This window comes from Anabrus simplex, chromosome 2 (assembly GCF_040414725.1).
Source record: "Anabrus simplex isolate iqAnaSimp1 chromosome 2, ASM4041472v1, whole genome shotgun sequence".
NCBI lineage: Eukaryota > Metazoa > Arthropoda > Insecta > Orthoptera > Tettigoniidae > Anabrus > Anabrus simplex.
The window spans coordinates 355,388,890-355,399,365 of NC_090266.1; the positions used below are offsets into that span (position 1 = coordinate 355,388,890).

The 10,476-nt window shown below is 41.4% G+C and overlaps 1 protein-coding gene across 3 annotated transcripts in view; it reads right to left on the bottom strand.

The window, feature by feature from the left end:
- LOC136864135 (uncharacterized) overlaps positions 1–4,560 on the bottom strand; it is a 210,154-nt gene extending 205,594 nt beyond the window's left edge. For all 3 annotated transcript variants that reach the window (XM_067140758.2, XM_067140757.2, XM_067140756.2), the window contains exon 1: positions 4,326–4,560. The gene's annotated coding sequence lies outside the window, so the exon portion shown is untranslated. The remainder of the gene's footprint in view (positions 1–4,325) is intronic.
- Between the last annotated feature and the right edge of the window lie 5,916 nt (positions 4,561–10,476).

Here is a 10,476-nt window from a genome sequence, read left to right on the forward strand (position 1 = left end):
TTTGGAAATTTTGATGGTAAGTCTTTCTTTATCTTGTTTTGTGAAAATAAAGTGGTTTTGTTGATCGCTTGCATTATCTCAATTTGAAATTTATTTGTTGGGTCACGTAGGCGTAAGGCTTCGGCCACAGTGCAGGCGGCGAGCGGAGCGTTGCGTTGTGTGGCGGCAAAGATGAGACTCAAACCTGCGTTATCAAATGCATGTGGCCATAGTGCCAGCGGCGCGTCATTTTGGAGGGGAAGTTGGCTCAAGGACAATGCTGCATGCCGCTAGCCGCTCACTCCTGTTTGAGATTTCAGCTGCGCCGCTCGCAATGACTGTTAGTGAATTAATAAGGGAGGAGATGAAAGTGCTAATTTCTGAAGTTTAAACCTGAACTTTCCTATGAAACAACAGAGAGAAGAATTTCGAAAAACTATTAGTGACAAGGGAAGCCTGGAAAGAGATTGAAACGATCTTAAATATACGAGATAAATTCAGTTAAAAATCAATTACGGTTATGGACATAAACAATATTGTATTTAAAAAAACATATTATTATTATTGTTATTATTATTATTTTACGCCCTATTATTATTGTTTAATTAATATTATTATCCTTTGTCATATACTGCCGATATGAAAACTTGTGTTCGTCCTTACATCTGACTTTTATGGGTCTCTGGAAGTTGGTGACTTGCTTCTGCAGTCGTGCCTTAAGTTTTAGAAAGAAGTCAAAAGTTTGCATGGACATAGAAGTTTATTTGAAACATCTTAGCAGGAAATCAATTCAGTTCTCCATATAAATGATGAAATTCCCCATGCATTTCACGTAATTTATTTACTGGATGATCACGAAATTCTCTCCTAGTCCTACGTCGAATTCTTCAGTTTAGATACAACATTTCTAAAAGCAGAGACAAACGTGAAAATTGAAACTGCCATCATCTAATCACTACGTGCAGGGGAGACGCCACGCCGCTGACTGACTCTTGCTAGATGTCCACACAGCCGCTCTCTCCTCCCCACTCTTCAACTTTTCGATAGCGGCAACGCTCCGCTCGCCGCCTGCACTGTGGTCGTAGCCTAACTCTTGAATTCTGTTGTTGATGGATTCTGTTTTTTTAATGTACTCATCTTTTTCCATTATGACTGTTGTGTTCCCTTTATCTGCTTTTGTTACGAATACGTTCTTGTTTTTTATTTTGTTTGAAACAATTTTAACTGTCAAGTATTTAGTTGAACTAATAGATTGTTTAGCAAAATATTCATGTCTAATTATTTTTAGGGCTTCGTTGGTGGCTATGTATTTTATTATTTCCCTCTGACATATGGCAATGTTTTAGCAAGCAATATCTACGTCAGTGATTAGCTGTTTTATGTTGTTTTTGTATGATGATCATGGCAGTTGAAATTGAAACTCTTTTCTAACAGATTTATTTCCTTATTTGAAAAGGTAGCGCTTGATTTATTAAATCATCTACGGTGAAAGTTAGTGAGTTTGCCATGGTTACTGCATTCTGGTTTATTCTGTTTATTGCCTACCGGTATAGTGGGAAGGCAGGGATGAAATGGCTTCGTATAGTAGTAAGATTAGCATAGAGTGTTGGTAAGGTACCTTCAGACTGAACAAAAGCCGTAACTACACTTATCTATACGCAAAGGAACAAGAAGGATTGCAACAACTATCGAAGTATCTCATTGATTAGTATACCAGGCAAAGTATTCACTGCCATCTTGGAAGGAAGGGTGCAATTAGTGGTAGAGAGGAAGTTGGATGAAAACCAGTGTGGTTTCAGACAACTGTATGCATCAGGTAACTGAAAAGTGTTACGAGAGGAATAGACATCTGTGTTTATGTTTCGTAGAACTAGAGAAAGCATATGAGAGGGTACCGAGGGAAATTATGTTCGCCATACTGGGGGACTATGGAATTAAGGGTAGATTATTAAAATCGATCAAAGGCATTTATGTTGACAATTGGGCTTCAGTGAGAATTGATGGTAGAATGAGTTCTTGGTTCATGGTACTTACAGGGGTTAGACAAGGCTGTAATCTTTCACCTTTGCTATCTGTAGTTTACATGGATCTTCTGCTGAAAGGTATAAAGTGGCAGGGAGGGACTCAGTTACGTGGAAATGTAGTAAGCAGTCTGGCCTATGCTGACGACTTGGTCTTAATGGCAGATTGTGCCGAAAGCCTACAGTCCAATATCTTGGAACTTGAAAATAGATGCAATGAGTATGGTATGAAAATTAGCCTCTCGAAGACTAAGCTGATGTCAGTAGGTAAGAAATTCAACAGAATTGCATGTCAGATTGGTGATACAAGGCTGGAACAGGTGCATAATCTTAAGTATTTAGGTTGTGTGTTCTCCCAGGATGGTAATATAGTAAGTGAGATTGAATCAAGGTGCAGTAAATCTTATGCAGTGAGCTCGCAGTTGTGATCAACAGTATTCTGTAAGAAGAAAGTCAGCTCCCAGACGAAACTATCTTTACATCAGTCTGTTTTCAGACCAACTTTGCTTTACGGGAGTGAAAGCTGGGTGGACTCAGGATATCTTATTCATAAGTTAGAAGTAACAGACATGAAAGTAGCGAGAACGATTGCTGGTACAAACAGGTGGGAACAATGGCAGGAGGGTACTCGGAACGAGGAGATAAAGGCTAAGTTAGGAATGAACTCAATGGATGAAGCTGTATGCATAAACCGGCTTCGGTGGTAGGGTCATGCAAGACGAATGGAGGAGGATAGGTTACCTTGGAGAATAATGGACTCTTATGGCGGGTGAGAGGAGTAGAGGGAGACCAAGATGACGATGGTTAGACTCGGTTTCTAACGATTTAAAGATAAGAAGTATAGAACTAAATGAGGCCACAGCACTAGTTTCAAATAGAGGATTGTGGCGACGTTTAGTAAATTCACAGAGGCTTTCAGACTGAACGCTGAAAGGCATAACAGTCTATAATGATAATGTATGTATGTATGTATGTATGTATGTATGTATGAACCCTCCAGTTCATGAATCAAGTAATCTTGGTGTGCGTAAAAGAGGGGCAATTCTTAACACCCAAATGCCAAATCAAATTACACAACTATACATGTAGATTCAGATGTTTAGACAGGTTCGTGATCGCTTGTAGAGAAGACTATAACCCTCGAGCTAGCGAACACCTAATATCAGGTTTTTGATCCAGTCACCAATTGGCAACACATTAGACCTACATAGGACATATCACAATAATCAAACTATTAGGCCTATTTATCTAATATTGTAGTAATTGCAGATCAAGTGAAAGAGAAAATATAATATTGTTTTTATGTCCCACTTACTACTTTCCGACAGATTGTGTATAAAGTTTCTTGTGTTCAAGTCTCTAAGTGTCGCTTTAGTGATGTAAATACAGTAATCACACTGGCAATTTGCGGATCATACACTGATAATCTGGAAATATTTGAGGCTGATTTCAGTGATGATGAGGGTCAGATTTTGAGACTGACGAGGATTATGAAGTGCAATTGGATGATTTTTATTGGAAAGAGGTGAAAAATATAATTACTTACAGCTGGATAATGGTAGTATTCACCACAGCTGTTCTCACATGCTAGAACAACTCTCAAGGCTTGACAATATTGAAAAAGTGAAGACTCACCCACTGGATTTCAAGCGATGTATACAAGTTGTGGTGCGCAGTTTTGTGTGTACGAAATGTTCAATTCAGTATGGTACAACAACAATAATAACAACAACAATAATGGCACTGCATGTGTATATACATATCCATGCACCTTTTTATAATTTTTTATAATTTTTACCTACAAGTTTTGCAAAAAATATCTAATTCAAACAAATTCAAGAGTTTTTAAAATTAAGCTGTTAAGAAGATAACTAAGAGAGCGGTTTACGTAATATCATCCCTTATTCCTTTTAATTTTGTAAATAAACTTATATTTTTATACGTAGATACACGGCGTGTTAATAAGCCAGACAAGCCAGACGTTCCGGAGTCTGCAATGCCTTTAAAATAACCCTGCCACCACAGGATAAATAACCGCCAGTTTGAGGGTTAAGATGCGTGGACAAGTGTTCAGACAACATGAATTAAAATAAGATTACCGAAGACGACGGGATAAGGGCTGTCAGAATGATCTCTGAAGGAACAAGAACACAGGAATCGTCACGAACAAGATACTTACAAACGGTGCCCTCTCCTACGATGACAGCTAACCTCTATAAGTGTCAACCCTATATTTACAAAGAAAGGGCACGATCGACCGCTTAGGAGAATAAATTCACTTAAAAGAAACATTCAAGACTAATTCTAAGTAAAATAACTACATACCACACTCAAAACTGCTGGCATTCAAGCCAGACGTTCCGCTTACATCAGACGGAGAGGTTAAATAAACGGAATATAAAATAATGCTGCTCTAAAATAATAATGTCTATATAATATAACTCCATCCTTCACAAAAATTTGCCATTCTCCATCACCAATTTAAATCAAGAATTCCTATTTGTATTCAACGCTTTCAAATGTTCAATGAGAGCAACAATATCACAACATTTCTCACAGGCACCACAAGCAAAATAGTCGAACTTGACAAGTTGATACCAACCTTCGTCTCAAAATCCTCTAAACCAAGAATAGGAATGTACTGAAACACTACCGATAGATGTCTCACGTGTAGTATACGGTATGCGCTTGTCGATCAACACTTGTTTGTATGTGCTTTTAATGGAAGTTAACTAGTTAAATGCTAAAGTTGAAGATTTAATATATCGTTATTATGGTATTATAAATTTACTCATTCAGAACAAATGTTTCAGGTTCCCTATGGGAATCAACATCTATATGATCTGATGACCAAGGAGGCATCAATCTTTGGTAATGAGACAAAGTCCGTCATAGTGCATTGGCACTGCCGGTGGCTACAATTAGCCTACGCAGTGGCCTACACGGTATGCACTAGCCGTGCGTTTTGGTGGGTGTGCTAGGTACCAACTGATGAGCCCAGCCTAGCACACGGCGGCGAAACGCTGGCAACCGGGAATGAGTTAGCTGGAAAACATATAATGTCCAATAACGGACCATTTATATTGGTGTTATCAATTTACTCATTCGGAACAAATGTTTCATGTTCCCTATGGGAATCAACATCTATATCATCTGATGGCCAAGCAGGCATCAATCTTTGGTAATGAGACAAATTCTGTCCTAGTGCATTGCACTGCAGGTGGCTACAATTAGCCTACGCAGTGGCCTCCACGGTATGCTCTAGCCATGCGTCTTGGTAGGCGTGCAAGGTACCAACTGATGAGCCCAGCCTAGCACACGGGGGCGAAACGCTGGCAACCAGGAATGAGTTAGATGGAAAATTTATAATGTCCAATAACAGACCATTTATATTGGTATCAATAACTTGCTCATTCCGAACAAATGTTTCAGGTTCCCTATGGGAATCAACATCTATATCATCTGATGGCCAAGCAGGCATCAATTTTTGGTAATGAGGCAAAGTCTGTCATAGTGCATTGGCACTGCCGGTGCCTACAATTAGCCTACGCAGAGGCCTCCACGGTATGCACTAGCCATGCGTCTTGGTAGGTGTGCTAGGTACCTACTGATGAGCCCAGCCTAGTACACGGCGGCGAAACGCTGGCAACCGGGAATGAGTTCGCTGGAAAATTTATGTCCAATAACGGACCATTTATATTGGTATTATAAATTTACTCATTCGGAACAAATGTTGCAGGTTCCCTATGGGAATCAACATCTATATAATCTGATGGCCAAGCAGGCATCAATCCTTGGTAATGAGACAAAGTCGGTCATAGTGCATTGGCACTGCCGGTGGCTACAATTAGCCTACGCCTAGCCCTCCACGGTATGCACTAGCCATGTGTCTTGGTAGGTGCGCTTTGTACCAACTGATGAGCCCAGCCCAGCACACGGGGGCGAAACGCTGGCAACCAGGAATGAGTTAGCTGGAGTAGTATAATGAGCGGGTTCGGCCGCCGCCTCCTCCTCCGGGCTCCCAGGGGCCCCTCCGCCTCCGCCTCACGGGAGGCCAACACAGAGGCCCCCTCCGCCTCCGCCTCACGGGGGGCCCTCCCAGAGGCCTCCTACGCCTCCGCCTCGCGAGGGGCCTTCCCAGAGGCCTCCTCCGCCTCCCGCGGGAAATTTGAATTTGTAAACAAAGCCACGTGCTTTTTGACAGCTGTCATCGACAACAACGCATCGCTAACCTCACTACTGCCATCTTGACGGGACTAAACCTCAGTAGTACCATCTTAACCTAACTAGCGCGAGATTTGAATAGGTAAACAAATCCACGTGCTTTTTTGACAGCTGTCATCCGCCATTTTTAAACCACAGAGCACTGTGCTACCCTCTTTATCACAGTAGCTGCAAATTCGTCACCTGTCATCCGCAGTGCTGCCATCTTAACGAGCTTAAACCTTAGTGCTAGCAACTTAACCTCACTAGCGCGAGATTTGAATCGGTAAACAAATCCACGTGCTTTTTTGACAGCTGTCATCCGCCATCTTTAATCGATAGAGCACAGTGCTGCCCTCTTTAGCTACTTACCTTTGAAATGTGGTGGCGGATAATTTGAAAAATGCTTTTTGACAGCAGCCATCTTTAATCTAGAGAGCACCCTGCTGTCCTCTTTAGCTAGATACCTTTGAAATGTGGTGGCAGGCTATTCCACATGACAGCAGCCATCTTTAATCAAGAGAGCGCCGTGCTGCCCTCTATGTGGTGGCGGCAATTTGAAAAATTCTACATGCTCTTGTTTGGAAACAAACTCAGGCGCTTTTTTGACAGACGTCATCTGCCATCTTTAATCAACAGAGCACAGTGCTGCCCTCTTTAGCTAGATACGTTTGAAATGTGGTGGCAGCAAATTCCACGTGCTCTTGTTTGGAAACAAAGCCATGTGCTTTTTTGACAGCTGACATTCGCCATCTTTAATCAACAGAGCACCGTGCTGCCCTCTTTATGGCTACTACCTTAAGCACGTCGTAGCGGGCAATTTGAAAAGTTCTGTTAGCTATCATCCGCCATCTTTAATCAAGAGAGCACCGTGCTGCCATCTTTAGCTGGATAACTTTGAAATGTGGTGGCGGCAAATTGAAAAATTCCACGTGCTCTTGTTTGGAAACAATCTCACGTGCTTTTTTGACAGCTACCATCCACCATCTTTAATCAACAGAGCACAGTGCTGCCCTCTTTAGCTAGATACCTTTGAAATGTGGTGGCAGCAAATTCCACGTGCTCTTGTTTGGAAAAAAGCCATGTACTTTTTTGACAGCTGTCATCCGCCATCTTTAATCAACAGAGCACCGTGCTGCCCTCTTTGTGGCTACTACCTTAAGCACGTAGTAGCGGGCAATTTGAAAAGTTCTGTTAGCTATCATCCGCCATCTTTAATCAAGAGAGCACCGTGCTGCCATCTTTAGCTGGATACCTTTGAAGTGTGGTGGGGGCAAATTGAAAAATTCCACGTGCTCTTGTTTGGAAACAATCTCACGTGCTTTTTTGACAGCTACAATCCACCATCTTTAATCAACAGAGCATAGTGCTGCCCTCTTTAGTTAGATACCTTTGAAATGTGGTGGCGGCAAATTCCACGTGCTCTTGTTTGGAAACAAAGCCATGTGCATTTTTAGACAGGTGTCATCTGCCATCTTTAATCAACAGAGCACCGTGCTGCTATCATGCGGGTAATTTCGTCAGCTGTCATACGCCGTCTTTAATCTACAGGTCACCGTGCTGCCCTCTGTAGTAGCGGGCAATTGGAAAAGTTCTGTTAGCTGTCATCCGCCATCTTTAATCAAGAGAGCACCGTGCTGCCATCTTTAGCTAGATACCTTTGAAATGTGGTGGGGGCAAATTGAAAAATTCCACGTGCTCTTGTTTGGAAACAATCTCACGTGCTTTTTTGACAGCTACCATCCACCATCTTTAATCAACAGAGCATAGTGCTGCCCTCTTTAGTTAGTTAGCCCTACAAGGAATGTGCGGTAAGGAGGAGGAAGAGTCCTTTCATCCTTTTTGCCCTTCTGATAAGATGTAACCCCTGGGTTCCATACCCTATCACGATTTTTTTTCGGCTTAGCATTTTGCATAGTAGCCCTCGCCTGCACAAGCTACATGCTTGTAATCCATGTCAACAGATTGAAACAATATGTTTCCGAAGCGATATTTGATGTTACATATTTATGTAATAACTTGTTCAACAGCTAGGGACTTAAATGTAAGCAGAGTATTTCTTATAGCACGAGCGTTCTGTTTAATTTTACTTCCCGCATAAGCTACATGCTTGTAACCCATGCCAACAGATTGACTGATATTTCATGTTACATGTTTATGCGATAACTTGTTCGACTGATTTTCACATAAGACGAATGATGGAAGGTAAATAATTTGAAGTTATACTTTTGCTATATCGTTTACCGAGCGAGTTAGCTGCGCAGTATGGGTACAGTGTGTTTTTGATTTTTACACTAGGCAAATCATTGAAGTTGTAGTTTTGCAATATTGCTTACTGAGCGAGTTAGCTACGCGATATGTGCACAGTGTGTTTCCATAGTTTTTGATTTTACACTAAGCAAATCATCAAAATTGTACTTTTGCTCTGAACACATCAAACAATGTTCTGATCATATGTTGAAGTTAACAACATCGATTACAGTGTTCGATTCTAGTCTTGTTATGTTTCATTCTGATCTTCTTAGAACAAGGGTACCCCCTAACATGTTCTAAACACATGTTGTATTGAGTACAGTGTTCGATTCTAGTCTTGATCACTTATTTTATGTTCTGAACACATCGATCAATGTTCTGATCACATGATGTATCGAGTACAGTGTTCGATTCTAGTCATGATCACTTATTTTGTGTTTTGAACACATCAATCAATGTTCTGATCACATGTTGAAGTTAACAACATCGATTACAGTGTTCTATTCTAGTCTTGTTATGTTTCAATCTGATATTCTTAGAACAAGGGTATCCCCTGACATATTCTAAACACATGATGTATTGAGTACAGTGTGCGATTCTAGTCTTGATCACTTATTTTGTTTTCTGAACACATCAATCAATGTTCTGATCACATGTTGTATCGACATGCACAATAATGTTATCGCTGCACACGCTTGCCTTCGCGATGCAGGTTTAAACTTGTTCGATATAAAGCTATGCCTTGACATAAGAGGCGGAGGAGGAGGAGGAGGTAGAGAAGGAGGAGGAGGAGAATGATAAGGCCTTAACAGCCTATGTATAGCCGCCGTTGTTTAAAGATGACAGCTGTCAAAAGAATTTTTCAAATTATCCGCCACCACATTTCAGCTAAAGAGGGCAGCAGGGTGCTCTGTTGATTAAGCACATAGAATTTCAAATTGCCCTCCACGCATGCATAACAGCAGCTGTTATCTTGCGCAGTAGCCTCTAAGCTAGCTTTCTTCATAAGAGTAGCCGCCATCTTGTGCGAGCACCCCTAGGTTGTCTCATAAGGAGCTATGTTTAGTCACCATTTTGTGTCCGCCATCTTGCGTAAGCATCCCTAGGACGTCTCAAGCCATCTTGTGTCTCATAAGAGCAGCCACCATCTTGTAGAAATAGATAGCTGCCAATGCCAAATGGCTTAAGTAGGAATAGAACCGTTGATCTCATCATTAGACTATGTTTTTTCTTGTTCCTGATACTACGAAACGTATTAGGCGGAAAAATTTTGTCCGTTTTGCTCTACGATGCACCGTTTTCGAGATATTTAACATTTTGCATTTAAGCCTCCAAATTTAATGAATCGAACCAGCACGGTACGTCATACTCTCTACCATAGCTAGACCTGATCATGTTACGAAGACTCGCTTCAACACAAGCTAAAACAGAGCAAATGCCAAAGGGCCTAAGTAGGAACCGAACCGTTGATCCCATCATCAGACTATGGTTTTCTTGTTCCTCATAATGCGAACCTGCGTATTAGGCGGAAAAATTTTGTCCGTTTTGCTCTACGGTGCACCGTTTTCGAGATATTTAACATTTTGCATTTAAGCCCTAAATTTAATGAATCGAACTAGCACGACACGTTAGCCTCTAAGTTAGCTTTCTTCATAAGAGTGGCAGCCATCTTGCGCAAGCACCCCTAAAGTGTCTCATAAGGAGTTGTGTATAGCCGCCATCTTGTGTCCGCCATCTTGCGCAAGCATCCTTAGGGAGTCTCAAGCCATCTTGTGCAAGGACCCTTAAGCTGTCCTATAAGAGCAGCCGCTATCTTGAACAAGCATCCCTAGGGCATCTCATAAGAAGTCATGTATAACTGCCATCTTGTGCAAGCATCCCAAGGGCGTCTCATAAGAACCTATGTATAGCAGCCATCTTGCGTAAGCACCCTTAAGGAGTCATGTATAGCCACCATCTTATGCAATTAGCGTCGAGAGATGGCTGCTGTAGAATTTTTCTTTTTAAATTATCCACCACC